The 17500-nt window shown below is 53.6% G+C and overlaps 1 pseudogene; it reads left to right on the forward strand.

The window, feature by feature from the left end:
• The first annotated feature begins 9359 nt into the window (after window positions 1–9359).
• On the forward strand, window positions 9360–16482 carry LOC134728825 (cell division cycle protein 27 homolog; annotated as a pseudogene).
• Window positions 16483–17500: the final 1018 nt, after the last annotated feature.

The following is a 17500-nucleotide window of genomic DNA, read 5'->3' on the forward strand; positions in this document are numbered from 1 at the left end:
ACGGCCCTCGGCCCCCACCGAGACCCGCCTCGCGAGCCCCGGGGTCCCGCCACCGGGGGCCCCGAAGCGACCGCAGCCACGAACCCGACACGCCAGCACCACCATCGCTCGTGATTCTCTCGTCCATCCTCCGGCCCGGTCCCGCTCCGGGAGACCGGCGCGCCCCCACCGTGGGACGCTTTCCCAGGCCCAGGCGGCCCGACCCCGCGCCACGCAAACGCGGTCGTGGGCACCGGTCACGACTCGGCACACGGGAGCGGGCGGAGAGCCGACTCGCGGCGGAGGGGGTCACGCGCCGGACGGAACGCCGTGCGCGCACAACCCACCGCCCGCCGGCCGCCACGTCCCAACCCGCTGGGACGCCAGGGCCCGGCCCGGCGGGATCCTCCCCCGACTCGGAAGGGGGAGGCGCGGGCCACAGTAGGCGACGAGCCGCGCTCGGCCACCACCGCGGTGGCCGGCGGAAACCCTCGCTCTCCCCCCCGAACCCCGCCGAGGGGGAAGCGGAGGAGGGTCCTCTGCGAGCGAGTCGCTACGGCAGCGCTCCCATGACGGAGGCACAGACAGAGGCGGCAGTCCGGGGGATCCGGTACCCCAAGGCACGCCTCTCGGATCGCTAGAGAAGGCTTTCTCACCGAGGGTGGGTCACACTCCCCCACACGCCAGCCGCCCCTCCTCGGGCCCGCAGAGGCGCCGAGGGACGCCTGGGGAAGGGAGGGGGCCTGCAGTACGAGGAAACACCTGCGTGCGGCCACCTTGAGCGTTCGCGGTCAGGGCGGGGGCCCGGCCGGCGCGCGCGTGCGCGCAACCCCCACGGGGCCCCCCCGTCCACCCGCCTCCTTCCTTCCGAGGCAAAAGCACCCCCGAAGTCAACCCACACACAACCGGTCGGAGGCAGAACGGCAGCCTCTCGGCGGCCGGCCGGCGCACGCGCCACCGGCCCGAACCCACCGCGATCGCTCACACGGCCCGCGCGCACCCGCCAGAGGGGAGCACGGGACGTGCGCTCACCGGACCAGGCGGACGCCCTTCCCCGCGTGGGAGGGGCGCGTCTCGTCTCACTCGACCGCCTCGAACCCCACACCGACGAGCTCCCTCAGGACCCACGCGCGGACACCGCGGCGGCGACCGGAGGAGGGGGCGCTGGGGGCGGGGACGACACACCACCGCTCGGCCTCGGGCACCTGAGGGACAACCCGGAGCGCTCCAGGAGCACCGCAGAGGCCCAAGCGGAGCCGACGCTCGCGCACGCCCCCCCGAGAGGGCAGCACGACGGGCCGGCGGGACGGCACCCCCCGCCGCCGCGGAGGGGGGCCGCCCGCAAGTCCACAACCACCGGAGGCGACAGCGAGGGGTGCCTGCCGCGTCAGAGGGCCCCGCCGACCCGCCCCGCGACGCAGAAGGCGGCGGGCGGGACGGCGAGGTCAGGCCGGGCTCCGCACCCCACACGCCTCCCCCACACGCGCCGCCCGCAGGCGGGGAGAGGAGAGACGAGGGGACCCCGCGGGGCGGAGCGAGAAGAACGGTCCCGTTCGCCACGAACGTCCGCCCCTCGCCCGTCGCGGCTCGGACCCGGCCCGGGAGAGCACGACGTCACCACATCGATCACGAAAGAGCCCCCCGGGAGCGGAGGTCGGCCGGCCGGCCGACGCCCCGCTCCGGGGAAGGGGCGGCGGACAACCCAGCGGAGACGAGAACGCCTGACACGCACGGCACGGAGCCAGCGGGGTGGGGTTGTCGCGGCCGCCCCGGGCGCCCGCAGCGGAGAGCGCACGGGGGCAGGGTGGCCCTCGCCGCCTTCCCCGCCGCCCCCAGGTGGGTCAGAGACCCGGACCCGGGCCGGCACCGGGAGTCGGGACACGCCCGGGCGCGCGGAGGACAGCAGGCCCGCGGGCCCCAGCGGGCGGCTCAAGCAGGAGCACGGCCGGCTAGCCGGGTCACCGGTAGGCCAGAGCCCCGCACGCACCCGGAGTCCCAACCTCTCCAGCGACAGGTCGCCAGAGGACAGCGTGTCAGCAATAACCCGGTGGCCCAAGATGCAGACTCGGAGTGAAAGATATACCTCCCCCGGGGCCGGGAGGTCGTGTCACCGACCACGCCGCCGGCCCAGGAAACGCGCGACACGGACACCTGTCCCCAAAAACGCCACCATCGCAGCCACACACGGAGCGCCCGGGGCCCTCTGGTCAACCCCAGGACACACGCGGGAGCAGCGCCGGGCCAGGGACGCCCTCCCGGCCGCCCGTGCCACACGCAGGGGGCCGGCCCGTGTCCCCAGAGCGGGAGCCGGAAGCATTTTCGGCCGGCCCCTCCTACGACCGGGACACACGAGGGACCGAAGGCCGGCCAGGCGCGACCTCTCGGGCCGCACGCGCGCTCAGGGAGCGCTCTCCGACTCCGCACGGGGACTCGCCAGAAAGGATCGCGGCAGAGGGACCGCGGCCCGGCCCGGGGACCGCTCCCCGGCACCCGGGGGACGGGGGCAGGACGGTCCCCGGCTCCCCACGGGGACTCGGAAACGAATTCGGCCGCCGCCTCAGACGGCCAGGATGAGCGCGGACGGACCCGCGACCGGGCCGGGAAGGGCGTCCCCAGCCTCCCGCGCCACGCGCGGCGGGTCCCCGCGGGTCGCGGCTCGGGCCTCGGGAGCCGCGGCGCGCTGGTCGACCGGCCCGGGCAGCCCCACGCCCGGCTCGGGCCCAGAAGCGCAGCGACAGCCTCCCCCCCACATAAACCTGCACGCCAGAGCTCTGACTCACAAGCGACGCGCCACAGCTCTGGCGCCACCGGGCCAGCCGGGCTGACGACCGCGGGCTTTCCGGAGCTCTGCACAGCTCACAGCGGGGACGGTCCCCTCCCTCGGCAGCTGCCACCGCAGCTCCGGAAGCCGAGAGCGCGATCTAAAAGCGGCCGCCAGATGGAGCCCGACGACCGCCGCGAACGTCAGCGAGACAGATCCGGATGGCAGGGCGGCCCGTGGACCGCAAAAGCGAAACCGTGAGCCGAGAAGCTCTTCCCGAGGCGGAAAACGCAGCCCCTCTGCCCCAACCCCACACACACGGGGCCCAAAACGCGTCTCTGCCTCGACCGCGACAGAGTCAGAAGACAACCCACGGCGCGTGGGTGTTCGGAGATGCATCTCGGAAGCAGGGAGGGAGGGAGGGAGGGAGGGAGAAAGAACACACAAGGACTCGGTCGCGGGTCGCTGCAGACACACGGAGAGGCAAAATGCATGGGCTCTTCCGGAATCCACGCAGAGACAGACGGGGGGGGGGGGCGGGGAATGGGGAAAAGAGACAGATGGTGAAAGGGAAGGAGGGAGGGAAGGGAGCAGGGAGGGAGGGAGGGAGGAAGAAAATGGAGAAAAGAGAGACAATTTAAAAAACGTAGATACACAGAGAAAACTTTTGAAACACTCCATTTTTACAAGACAGACGGAAAGGAAAGAAACATGAAAAAGAGAGAAAGAATGAGGAAAGAAACGAAGGAAAGAAGGGAAAAAGAAACAGGGAGGAAAGAAAAAAGAAGGAGAGACAGGGAACGAAAGAGAAATAAAGCACGAAGGAGAAAAGATCAGAAAGAGAGAAAGAAGGAAAGGAAGAGAGGAAGAAAAACCTAAAGAAGGAGGGAAAGGAAGAAAGGAAGGAAGAAAAACGTAAAGGAGAGGAAGAAAGAAAACAGAGATAACTACGTACACTTGTTCATTTATTAACATAAATACAACACTTTTCGTACGTAAGCGTAAACGTATTTGTGGACGATCGCTTCTCTATAGAGCGATGTGTATGTATTTGTATAGCAGAAACACCTACGTCTATTATGTAGAAGTATGTTTCTATGCAATCGGTACGTGTTTACTAGACGCGAGAGTAGTAAACGCAAAGATATACGCATTGTCGTTTACATATAAATGTACAAAAATGTTTACATTAATAAATGTCAGTAAATACATGGAAACAAAAGAAATAAAAAAAAAAAAAACGAAATGAGTCAACAGGCCGGGCACGGTGGCTCACGCCCGTCATCCCAGCACTTCGAGAGGCCGAGGTGGGCGCATCACATGAGGTCGGGAGTCGGAGGCCAGCCTGACCAACACGGAGAGACACGGTGTGCCTACTAAAAACACAAACATCAGCCAAGCCAGGCGTGGGGGTGCCTCCCTGTAATCCCCGCTCATCAGGAGGCTGAGGCAGGAGAAGCCCTCGAACCCGGGAGGCGGAAGGTGCGGTGAGCCAAGATCGCGCCATTGCACTCTAGCCGTGGAAACAAGAGTGAAACTCTTGTCTCAAAAGGACGAAACAGAAAGAAAGAAAGAAAGAAAGAAAGAAAGAAAGAAAGACAGAAAGCAAGCAAGCGAGAAAGCAAGCAAGAAAGCAAAAAAGCAGGAAAGAAAGAAAGAAAGAGAAAAGAAAGCAAGAAAGCAAGAAAAAAGAAAGCAAGAAAGAAAGAAAGAAAAAGAAAAGAAAGCAAGAAAGCAAGCAAGAAAGAAAAGAAAGCTAGAAAGAAAACAAAGCAAGAAAGAAAGCAGGAAAGAAAGCAAGAAAGCAAGAAAACAAGAAAGCAAGAAAGCAAGCAAGAAAGAAACAAAAGAAAGAAAGAAAGCAAGAAAACAAGAAAGCACGAAAGCAAGCAAGCAAGCAAGCGAGAGAGCAAGAGAGAAAGAAGCAAAAGACAGAAAGCGAGAAAACAAGAAAGCACGAAAGCAAGCAAGAAAGCAAGAAAACAAGAAAGCAAGAAAGAAAGAAAGAAAAAGAAAAGAAAGCAAGAAAGCAAGAAAGAAAGAAAAGAAGGCAAGAAAGCAAGCAAGAAAGAAAAACAAGCAAGAAAGAAACAAAAGAAAGAAAGAAAGCAAGAAAACAAGAAAGCAAGAAAGCACGAAAGCAAGCAAGCACGCAAGCAAGCAAGAAAACAAGACAGCACGAAAGCAAGCAAGCAAGAAAGCAAGAAAGAAAAAGAAAGGAAAGCAAGAAAGCAAGAAAACAAGCAAGCAAGAAAGCAAGCAAGAAAGAAACAAAAGAAAGAAAGAAAACAAGAAAGCAAGAAAGCACGAAAGCAAGCAAGCGAGCGAGCGAGCGAGCGAGAGAGAGAGAGAGAGAGAGAGAGGCTGGGCACTGTGGCTCACGCCTGTCATCCCAGCACTTTGGGAGGCCAAGGCAGGCGGACCACCTGAGGTTGGGAGTTGGAGACCAGCCTGACCAACATGGAAAAACACCGTCTCTACTAAAAGTACAAACATCAGCCAGGCACGGTGGCCCATGCCTGTAATCCCAGCTAATCAGGAGGCTGAGGCAGGAGAATCGCTTGAACCTGGGAGGCGGAGGGTGCGGTGAGCCGAGATCGCGCCATTGCCCTCTAGCCTGGGCAACAAGAGTGAAACTCTGTCTCAAAAAAAAAAAAAAAAAAAGGAAGAAGAAGAAGAAAAAAAGAAAGTAATGAAGGAAAGAAGGAAAGAAAGAAAGAAAGAAAGAAAGAAAGAAAGAAAGAAAGAAAGAAAGAAAGAAAGAAAAGGCAAGGCCAGGCAAGGCCAGGCAAGGCCAGGCAAGGCAAATCTACCTGCTTTCCCTACATCTGGGGAGAATCGGGAAAGTCCCCAACAACAACAAGGCCTAAAGTGGAGCTGCCATCTGTCAAACCCGAGCGGAAGAGTCCACGGGGGTTAAAGACACGAAGAAAGACAAGGAAACCATCGACCGAGGAGAAGAACAATCTGGCCCAGCCAGGGTCTGTCTCCTGAGGTTGTCTGGGCAACCAGGGAATGGGACGGAGGGAGGGCGGGCCTCCGAGACTCCGTCTCGAAACATAAATCATGATAATAAAATAAAATTAAGTTAAAAAAAAGAAATCACGCATAATTCCTAACGTGTTTGATGCCTCGAAAGGCGAGAGGCGTACGTACGTGTATGTCACGGTGGGGTTGTTTTTTGTTGTTGTTGTTGTTGTTGTTGTTGTTGTTGTTTTTTCTTTTTCCCCGGAAACTCACTTTTTAATTATTTTGTTGCATTTCATTTTCATTTTCATTTTTTTGAGACGGAGTCTCGCTCTGTCGCCCAGGCTGGGGTGCAGTGGCACGATCTCGGCTCACTGCAACCTCCACCTCCCAGGTTCAAGCGATTCTCCTGCCTCAGCTCGGCCTCCCGAGTAGCTGGGATTACAGACAGTACAGCACAGCACGGCGCCCGGCTAATTTTGTGTATTGTGAGTAGAGACGGGGTTTCACCATACTGGCCCTGTTGGTCTGACCGCCTCTTGATCCACCGGCCTTGGCCTCCCAAAGTGAGGGGGTGACAGGCTTGAGCCACCGCGCAGGGCCCATTTATTTTATTGTATTGTATTTATTTATTTTAATTTATGTATTTATGTATGTATGTATTTATTTATTTATTTTTGAGACGGAGTTTCGCTCTTTTTGCTCAGACTGGAGTGCGATGGCGCAATCTCGGCTCACCGCACCCTCCGCTTCCCAGGTTCAAGCGATTCTCCTGCCTCAGCCTTCCTAGCAGCTGGGATTATAGGCATGTGCCACCGCGCCCGGCTAGTTTTGTATTTTCAATTGAGACGGGATTTCTCCATGTTGGTCGGGCTTGTCTCCAACTCCCGACTTCAGGTGATGCGTCCACCTCGGCCTCCCAAAGTGATGGGATGACAGGCATGAGCCACCGCGCCTGGCCTATTGTATTGTATTGTATTGTATTGTATTGTATTGTATTGTATCGTATCGTATCGTATCGTATCCTATCCTATCCTATCCTATCCTATCGTATCGTATGGTATTTTATTGCATTGCAATGGATTGTATTGACTTATTTTATTTAGTTAGTTACTTTTGTGTTATTTTATTTATTTATTTGTTTGTTCGTTTTTGCCTGATCAAAGGTCAATCAGACCCAGTCGTCAAAGTGGCGGTTTCCTAGGCAACAAAGGAGGGAGGAACATGGAGGTGGGGGCGGGGGCGGTGGAGAAGACACAGTTGCCCCAGGCTGTGCGCAGGCGGCCTGGTGCTCCCTTCCTCTGTGAGGCCTCCGTTTTCAGAGTCACAGTGACCGCTAGGTGATGCCCGACGTCTGCCAGTGAGAGTGTCAGCCCGGAATGAATTGGGATCCCCTGGGGACGGGGTGGGGGGAAGGATGGAGGCTCCCACAGCACAGTGGGTCACCGCGCCCTCCAAAGCGATCCCCACAACTAATCGACCAGGGCTCCTGGGGGGACGCAGCCTAAGTCCCCCACCCATCGGATCATCTGGAACTTCCGTCCAGAGACGAGAGACCGACTGGGAATTCTCTCAGTCAAGGTCCAAACTGAAAAGAATCACTGGCACGGACAGCAGGACTAAGGCCATTTCTAAAAGACTGGTTTCTGTGTTTTGGGTGAATCTGTGCATTTCTGTATCACAAAATGACTGACTTTGAACGTTACGATTTTTCTCCTCCTTACGTGTACGGTCCTGTGATAGACAGACCAGGGGACTCCTCAGCTCAGAGTCCGTGAGGCCAGAAGCTGACGTCCCAAATTTCTATTTAGAATGAATTTAAGCACGCCAGCCAAACGCTCTGCCGTGAAACTGTCTGTCGGGAAGACAAGCGGGGGAGGGGGGAAGGGGGGGTCCGGGCGCCGTAGGCTCGCGCCTGTCATCCCCGCACTTTTGGGAGGCCGAGGGCCGGTGGATCCCTCGGCCCAAGCCTTGGCAACACGGTGAAACCTCGTCTCAAAAAAAAAAAAAAAAAAAAAAAAAAAATTACAAAAACTAACTGGTTTCATAACCTGGACTCAAAGTTAATAAATAGATAAATAGGCCGGGGGCGGTGGCTCACGCCTGTCATCCCAGCACTTTGGGAGGCCGAGGTGGACGGATCACAGGGTCAGGAGATCGAGACCATCCTGGCTACCACAGTGAAACCCCATCTCTACTCAAAATACAAAAAGTCAGCCAGGCACAGTGGTGGGCGCCTGTAGTCCCGGCTACTTGGGAGGCTGAGGCAGGAGAATGGCGTGAACCCGGGAGGCAGAGCTTGCAGTGAGCCGAAATCGCGCCGCTGCACTCCAGTCTGGGCAACAGAGCGAGAGTCTGTCTCGAAAATAAATAAATAAGTAAATACATAAATAAATAAATAAATGTAAATAAGTAAATAAATAGATTAAAATTGAAAACTAAAAAAAAGTAAAATAATTAAAAAAAAAAAAAAAAAAAAAAAAACGTAGCCGGCCGGTGACGATGGCTCACGCCTGTCACCCCAGCACTTTGGGAGGCCGAGGCGGGCAGATCCACTGGGGTCGCCAGTTCGAGACCAGCCTGACCCACATGGAGAAATGCCGTCTCTACTAACAATACAAAATCAGCCGGGTGTGGTGGCCCCTGCCTGTAATCCCAGCTACTCAGGAGGCTGAGGCAAGAGAATCGTTTGAACGCGAGAGGTGGAGGTTGCGGTGAGCCGAGATGGTGCCACTGCACTCCAGCGTGGGCACCAAGAGTGAAACTCCGTCCGAAGGGGAAAAAAAAAATAAGGGCTGTATTCTGTTATTTTTGCTTCCTACCCTGACAAGAACATAATACAGCTGTTGTCTTTCTGCCTGCCTGCCTGCCCGCCCGCCCGCCTGCCTGCCTGCCTGCCTGCCTGCCTGCCTGCCTGCCTGCCTGTGGCAGGGCCTCATTCTGTCTTTCGCCCAGACTGGAGCGCAGTGACACAATTATGGCTCACTCACTGCAGCCTCAACCTCCCCAGGGTTAGGCGATTCCTCGAGGGATCCTACGGCCTCGGCCTCCCAAAGTGCTGGGGTTACAGGCGCGAGCCACCAGCACCCGGCCTGAGTTAATACATCTGGTCTCACTGCGTCTTAACCACGCACCCACGAAGAACTCAAGTCAAGAGAGAGTCGGCAAGAGACTCTCAGCATTCTCTCCCGAAAGCACGTGTGTCCCGAGCTCCTGTGGTTTCAGGTGGCCGCGCGTAGAGGAGAGATTTCCCATGTTTCCGGAGAGGTGCGAGCCACAGTCACTCGGGGCATCCGAGCACGAGATGGGGTTTCTGACAGCGACTGAAGGGCCAGGAAGGGCCAGAATCTGCCAAGGCCCGCGTTCCAGGGTGGGGCCGATGGAACCCAAGGTAGAGGGAGTCAGCGGTCCGCACAGAGAGAGCTCCAGCCCTAGGCCCCACTGTGCAGACCGAATCAGAAGGAAGAGAGTCCTTCGTCCTACCTGCCACATCCCTCACATCCCCCCACTGAACTTGGGAGTGGATCCGTGTTCTAAACACGAGGTGACTCTCGGTTTGCAATGGATCACAAGGGGCCGGGCTTTCCAGAGTCGGCAGGATAAAGAAGTCATTCTGGCTCGGACTCCCCCATCCCACGGTAATGGTCGGTAACGGTCGCTGGTGACTTTAAATGAGCCGGGGCTGGCCGGGCCGGAGCCGCTATGGGGGTGGGGGGGGTGGGGGGGGGGCGGTGCCTGAGGCACTGCAGAAAGTGGGCCTGAGCCTCGAGGATGGCGGTGCTGCAGGGACCCGTCCAGGCTGCTATATGGCAAGCACTAAGCCACTATGCCTACCGAGGTGCGGTTTTCCTCGCAGAACGCCTCTATGCAGAAGTACACTCAGAAGAAGCCTTGTTTTTACTGGCAACCTCTTCTTACCGCTCAGGAAAGGCCTATAAAACATATAGACTCTTGAAAGGACACAGTGGTACTACACCGCAATGCGAATACCTGCTTGCGAAATGTTGTGTTGATCTCAGCAAGCTTGCAGAAGGGGATCAAATCTTATCGGGTGGAGTGTTTCCTAAGCAGAGAAGCCATGATGATATTATTGTTCCTGAGTTTGCTGATTCAGCTCGCTTTCCCCTTCCATCGTTGGGACATGTATATTGCAAGACAGATCGGCTTACCAAAGGGTCAGAATGTGACCAAAAGAGCCTCCGTTGAAATCCTTTCCTCTGGTGTCCCTTTGAATCATGATGTGAAATAGGGGGGAAAAGCCAGATCCTGACCAAACATTTTGATTCACATCTCTAGAGAGCTTTAGCAACTGCCTGTCCAAGTGTTGTGCCAAAACACTGGGACCTCGTCCTAGCTTATGTCACAGACAGCCTGAGACCGTTCTTACGGAAACACCCCAGGACACCGTTGAATTAAACGGATTGAATTGAGAATCTTCCAATTCAAAGTACTCCTTGAATACAGACTCCCCAGTGTCTTCTATCGATTCAGCCGTCCTTTCACCTGATACCGTCCCACTGGGAACAGGAACTTCCATATGATCTAAACAGGTTCAACATAAACCAAAAACTGGTCGAAGTGTATTAGGAGGACCAGCAGCAGTTAGTCCATGAGCCCCAAGTGTTGGCATTTTGCCATTAGAAGCCCCAAGTCCCGGAGACGGATCCTATGGACAAAACTGCACTGGTATTAGACACCTTCTGTCATTGACGTGCCATCCACCGGAGCCCCTTCAAAAAAGTCTGTTGCCGGAATCGGCCAAACCGGAACACAGTCTGTCTTCTCGCAGAGGGGAAAGAGCCGAAAGGTAACCCCAATTCTCGCAAAAACACAAAGTTCTGGTGCGCCGACAAGGGCAACACCTCAGGTATTGAGCCCCACTATGGCATCTCCCCCAAACGCACCGCCTCGAAGAAATTCACGACTCTTGACTAGTGACAGCTCCACAACCGAGGAGAATAGGAGAAAATTAAAAGGGAAGTTTCCACCTAAAATCCCAAACAGAAAAACAAAAAGTAAAGCTAATAAAGGAGGAATAACTCCACCGAACATAAGTGATAGCCATGGAAGTGACAACATTGGACTCTTCCGTCACTCCAGAAGGGAAAATAGCCGCAATCGCGCCTCAGATTCAGGCTTTTAATCTACAAAAAGCAGCAGCGGAAGGCTTGATGAGCCTTCCTCGTGAAAGGGGGAAAGGTTATTTAGCTTTGTGTTCTCACCACGGCAAAGAAGCTGTCAGTATCTTGAGCCATCTAGCTTCTCACCACCGCAATACCGGTTGGGTACTGTGCCAAATTGGAAGGGCCTATTGTAAACTTTCAGAGTCCACACAAGCTGAAAGAAAATTCTCAGAGGTTAGAAGGATTGAGAATTACAGAGTCGAAGGCATGGAGATCTACTCTACAACACTTTGGCATCCTCCGAAAGATGTTGCTCTTTCAGTTCTGTCCAAAGACTTCACAGACAGGGATAAAACTTCGCCAGCCAGAGGCCTGGTGTGCTGCAGGGAACTGTTTCGGTCTGCAACGGGAACACGATATTGCGATTCAATTCTTCCAGAGAACTCTCGAAGTGGATCCAAATGATGCTTATGCCTATAGTGCATTAGGGCGTGAGCTTGTCTTCACTGAAGAACTGGACAAAGCATCAGCTTGTTTTCGAAATGCTATCAGGGTCAATCCCAGACATTGTAAGGCATGGTAAGTGGTAATGAAGTGTAAAGACAAAGCCCTATGGATGGCGCCGGTACTCGCTAGTTTTTCTGGTTAGATAGCTCTTTATTGTCACGAATTTGGTTAAAAATACTTAGGGATGGTACATAGTGCTGAATAACTTCTAACTAAGATGTTTCCTTATGAAACGTATGTCTTGAACAAACTCTGAAATGAACTCATGATCATAGAATACCAGATCCTTATACTCAACAGTTTCAGTCTTCTAGCAAACTTTTGCAGACGCTGTAGTTGTCTTTGGTTCGTGTATGTGTTTCTTTAGTTGTGTGACTGGATTTGTGACTTTTTCTTCGAGCACCGAAGTGGTGATGGGGACAAGGAGCGCTTGGGAGATTGGAAAGGAATAGCATAGTTCACTTATTGGAGAATAGAAAAATAGATGGAAACAACTCACGAGCTGCTGCTTTTTGACAGTGTTCCAGTTTACGGAGTTACTATGAAGAACTTCACGTGCCCTTTAATGTAGCGGTCTCTCTGTTTTACTCTTTTGTACTCGTGTATAAGTGGGCACATAGGAAATTACTACCTAGGTCCTATTGTGATCAACTGAATAAGACATGAAAAAGTGTGGTCCTACCTCTGCCTCAACAGCATACTCACCGTTGACATTTATTGCATTTTTCTGGACTGACTTCATAGTTTAAACGTCAAGAGAAGGCCGGGCGCAGTGGCTCACGCCTGTCATCCCAGCACTTTGGGAGGCCGAGGCGGGCGGGTCACGAGGTCAAGAGATCGAGACCATCCGGGCCAACACGGTGAAACCCCGTCTCTATTAAAAGTATGAAGATTAGCTGGGCGTGGTGGTGGGCACCTGTAGTCCCAGCTACTCGGGAGGCTGAGGCAGGAGAATCGCTTGAACCCGGAGAGGTGGCGGTTGCAGTGAGCCGAGATCACACCATTGCACTCCAGCCTGGGCGACAGAGCGAGACGCCGTCTCAAGAGAAATACATTAAAAAAATAAATACATACATAAGTAAATATCAAGAGAAAGTATAATTCTGAAGTCATAACCCTGTGGTAGTTATTCTGTCAGATACGGTGGTCTTTGGGGTGACTTATTACAGCAGTGGAGTTCTATCATTTGATTTGCTTCTAAATCTGAAGCATTATATTACGGAAACATTTTTTGATTTGCGAATATGTTGTTGAATGGATCATATCTCATTTTGCTGTAGTAGTTACATGGCCCGAAAGATGGCCAAAAAGATAGTGCCAGCTACTGCTGACCAACGCAACAATCAACTTGCCAATACTGCCTTCTCTTCCGATGGCTATGTTCTCCGTCCTATTTTAAGAACTCAGTTCTTCATAAGACTTGTGTCGTTTTCGATTTTTTTCCCAAGTCTGGTTGATCCTTGTGTTGTGATGTTTTTAAATGTGTATTGTCTGTTCAGCTCTTTTGCAGGAGTCGCATTCTTAAAAAAATCTTAACCCTATCAAAAATTGTGTTTAAAGGAGGATTATTCAGATCGGCCAGCTTTGACTAGGAAGAGTGTAAATGCTGACGTATTTAGGTAGCTCTAAATACTGAGCAACTTTATTCTAACCACAAAATGGATAGCCTTTCTTTTGTCTTCACTTTCGCTATCATTAGCACAGTGTTTAATACCTTTTCTTCATCTATAACACAATTATAATGATATAGGAAGCCACTCAAATAAGGCAGACACGTTGCGTTGCACTTAAAAAAAAAAAAAGAAGAAGAAGAAGAAGAAGTCTCTCTGTGGCACAGAATGAGGTGTGGCTCGAATCTGGAATCTCCAGTGAAAACCAATGAAAGAGGGTGAAACCCCGTGTCTACTAAAAAAAAAAAAAAAAAAAAAAAAAAAAAAAAAAAAAAAATGAGCCGGCCATGGTGGCGCTGAGACAGGAGAATCACTTGAACCCAGGAGGCAGAGGTTCCAGTGAGCTGAGATCACGCCGCTGCACTCCAGCCTGGGGGACAGAGCAAGACTCCATCTCAGAAACAAACAAACCCACCAAGCCAGTAAAGGTGTGTAATTCGATGGTGTCAGGCTCAGGTCTCTTGACAGGATACATCCAGCACCCGGGGGGAAACGTCGATGGGTGGGGTGGAATCTATTTTGTGGCCTCAAGGGAGGGTTTGAGAGGTAGTCCCGCAAGCGGTGATGGCCTAAGGAAGCCCCTCCGCCCAAGAAGCGATATTCATTTCTAGCCTGTAGCCACCCAAGAGGGAGAATCGGGCTCTCCACAGACCCCACAACCCCCAACCCACCCCACCCCCACCCCTCCCACCTCGTGAAATGGGCTCTCGCTCCGTCAGGCTCTATTCACACCGTGTGCTTTTGGAACCTCCAGCGTGTGTGCGTGGGTTGCGTGGTGGGGTGGGGCCGGCTGTGGACAGAGGAGGGGATCAAGCGGCGGTGTCCCGCGGGTGCCCGGGACGTGGGACGTGGGGCGTGGGTGGGGTGGCCAGAGCCTAGGGAACTCATCGCCGGTCAGGACGTCTCCCCTCCTGGTCCCCTCTCTGACCTACGCTCCACATCTTCGCCGTTCAGTGGGGACCTTGTGGGTGGAAGTCACCATCCCTTTGGACTTTAGCCGATGAAGGCCGGGCTCCCAAGAGTCTCCCCGGAGGCGGGGTCTTGGGCAGGCTCACAAGGATGCTGACGGTGACGGTTGGTGACGGTGATGTACTTTGGAGGCCTCGGGCCAATGCAGAGGTATCCATTTGACCTCGGTGGGACAGGTCAGCTTTGCGGAGTCCCGTGCGTCCTTCCAGAGACTCATCCAGCGCTAGCAAGCATGGTCCCGACGATCCCAGCTCCCAGCAGAGGCACTTTTGTTCACACAGGATCCTGGGCAGGAAAGTTCTCAGCAGGCTTAGGCCTCCTAGCCAAAAAGCCAAAACCACTTCTGGGATTTTTTTCGAAGAGCCAGTGGTTCCACAAGGGGCCGTGGGTAGTTGTGGAAATGGAGAGAAGTGTTTGCACATACATATTGGAGACAGAACGGACAGGGCTCGGTCACAGATCACTTAGGACACGGGCAGATGCACATTGAGAAAACTCTTCCGGCATCCTAGGGGAACAGAGGTACGATTTTTCGAGACAGTCGAGGGAGAAGCCACACCAGATTTTAGGATTGGATCTTTATTCCTATGTAGTTTCTATGAGGTATCCAAGTCCAGAAATCAACTCGCCAGTTCTGTACAGCATTCTGTAGGGAGATCAAATCTGGGATGTCAGAAGTTAAGAATTCGGGCCTTGGTGAGGGATTAGATTAGATGTACTTGAGCTTATTTTGCAAAAAAAAGAGAGGGCGGGAGATAGCGAGAGCCAGAGCCAGAGACCGAGACAGACAGACAGACAGAGAGAGAGAGAGACAGAGAGACAGAGAGACAGAGACAGAGAGACAGAGACAGAGACAGACAGAGAGAGACAACGATACACAAAGAGGGAAAGACAGAAAAAGAGAGAGAGAGAGACAGATAAAGAGACAGACGGAGAAAGACACAGATGGTCAGAGACAGAGAGAAACAGAAAGAGAGAGAAACAGAGACAGGAAGGGAGAGAGACAGGCAGAGAGAGAGAGAGACAAACAGACAGGCAGACAGACAGGCAGAGAAAGAGTAAGACAGAAGGCAGACACACACACCCCCCCACACCCCCCCCACACACACAGAGAGAGAGAGAGAGAGAGAGAGAGAGACAGAGACAGAGACAGACAGAGAGACAGAGAGAAAGAGACAGAGAGAGAAAGACAGAGAGAAACAGACAGAAAGAGAGACACAGACAGAGACAGAGAAACAGCCGACAGGGGGGAGAGAGAGAGAGAGAGAGAGAGAGAGAGAGAGAGAGACAGAGAGAGAGAGAGACAGAGAGAGACAGACAGACAGGCAGAGAAAGACAGTAAGACAGAAGACAGACACACAGAGAGAGAGACAGAGAGACAGAGACAGAGAGAAAGAAAGACAAAGACAGAGAGAGAGAGACAAACAGACAGACAGGGAGAGAGACAGAGAGACTAAGACAGAAGACAGACACAATGAGAGAGACAGAGACAGAGAGAAGGAAAGACAAAGAGAGACAGACAAAGAAAGACAGACACGGACAGAGAGAGACAGAGAGAAACAGACAGAAAGAGAGAGAGAGAGACACGCAGAGAGAGAGTGAGAGAGACAGGCAGGCAGAGAGAGAGTAAGACAGAAGACAGACAGAGTGAGACAGACAGGCAGAGAGAGACAGAGAGAAAGAAAGAGAGAGAGAGACACGCAGAGAGAGAGAGTGAGAGAGACAGGCAGGCAGAGAGAGAGGAAGACAGAAGACAGACAGAGTGACAGAGACAGGCAGAGAGAGACAGAGAGAAAGAAAGAGAGAGACAGACAGACAGAGAAAGACAGAGACGGAGAGAGAGACACAGAAAGAGAGAGAGAGACAGAGACAGAGAGAAACATACAGACAGGGGGAGAGAGAGAGAGAGAGAGAGAGAGAGAGACCGACAGACAGACAGGCAGACAGGCAGAGAAAGGGAGTAAGACAGAAGACAGACACAGTGAGAGAGACAGGCAGAGAGAGAGAGAGACAGAGAGAAACAGACAGGCAGAGAGAGAGAGACACAGAGAGAGAGAGAGAGAGAAGACAGACAGAGAAAGAGAGAGACAGAGACAGACAGAGAGACAGACAGAGAGACACATATTTTATAATGCTTTTGATCACATAAACGGTGGCCGGGGTATACTTTGAAAACAACGACAACAACAACAACAACAACGACAACGACAACAGCAACGACAACAACAACGACAGCAACAACAACAGCAACAAGAGCAGCAGCAGCATTCGCCTACGGATTTCTAGAAAATAAGATGTCATGATGAAGTATATAGTAAACATCAACCGGCTCTCACTGCACGTTGAGAGATTCACAAAAGCGCTAGTTAACAACAGGAAAAAACAGCAGCTAACGTGTCTTGGGGGAAATAGACGTCTTCCTGAAAACTGGGGATTTCTACTTCACCTGAAAAGAAAGACATACGAGAAAGGAAAAACACGAACAAAACAAAACAAAACAAAACAAGCCAACAAACACGGGCCAAGGCACCGTCCCTGGAATTCTTAAGTGAGCCAAGTTATTAGTTTTCAGAAAGCGTTTCTATTTTGGGCAAGTACTAAGAAGGCCCAGACTAGAGCCGTGGCGCCCTTCGCATTGTGAAACTCTGCTGGCCGGAGGGCGGAGAAACTAAAACATCACGATTAAAGGTGACCGAGACCCAGCCAGGGTGAAGCTTTCCTAGGGAGGGAGGCCTGAGGCGGGAAGCAGCGGGGGGAAAAGCCTCACAACTGCAGACCCGCCCGCTTGCCCACGCGGGTCAAGGGCTATGCCATCGGCCCAAGCTGCCTCTGGGGAAGTGGGACCGTGCCGCCCCCATCTTCAAAAACGGTGGCCCCTGAGTGAGGCCTGACGCCCACCGATGCAAATGTCAGCCTGGCAAGAATGAGATCGCCGGCAAGGGGTGGGGGAAGGGGAGAGAAGACGGAGGCACACCGGGGTGGCTCTGGAAGGTTTCCAAGCAGGGTGTTGGGAGGCGGGGGGGTGGGGGGGCGGGGGGTTTGGGGGAAACCCACCTAACCGACTCACTAAATTAAGGTGAAGGGACGTGGGTAGTGGGGGGAAGCCGGGGGGCAACTTGAAAATTAAACTGACCCTTCCCAAAGCCCAAGTAGAAGAGTCTAGGCGCCAAAAACACAAAGAAAACTAAAGCGCCGATCAAAGAACAATAGGGCCCCCTCCAGGGCGGAGGTTCCCTAGGCAACGAGGGAGAGAGGGAGGGGCCTCCAGAAGGGAGAGAGAGAAACCCGTTGCCCCAGGCTCGGTGAAGTCGGCGAGACCTCCCTCCGTGTCACGTCGACTTTCAATAACAGTGGCCGCTAGGTGATGCCAGAAGACAACCGATGCCTGCCTGCAAATGTCCGTCAGCAGGGAAAAGAATTAATGAATTAATGAATTTCCTTATTTATTTAGAGACCGAGTCTCACTCACTCTACAGCCTGGGCCGTAGTGCAGTGGCGCGATCTCGGCTCCCTGCAAGCCTCCG

The sequence above is a fragment of the Pan paniscus genome, chromosome 14 (genome assembly GCF_029289425.2).
Source record: "Pan paniscus chromosome 14, NHGRI_mPanPan1-v2.0_pri, whole genome shotgun sequence".
Classification (NCBI taxonomy): Eukaryota; Metazoa; Chordata; class Mammalia; order Primates; family Hominidae; genus Pan; species Pan paniscus.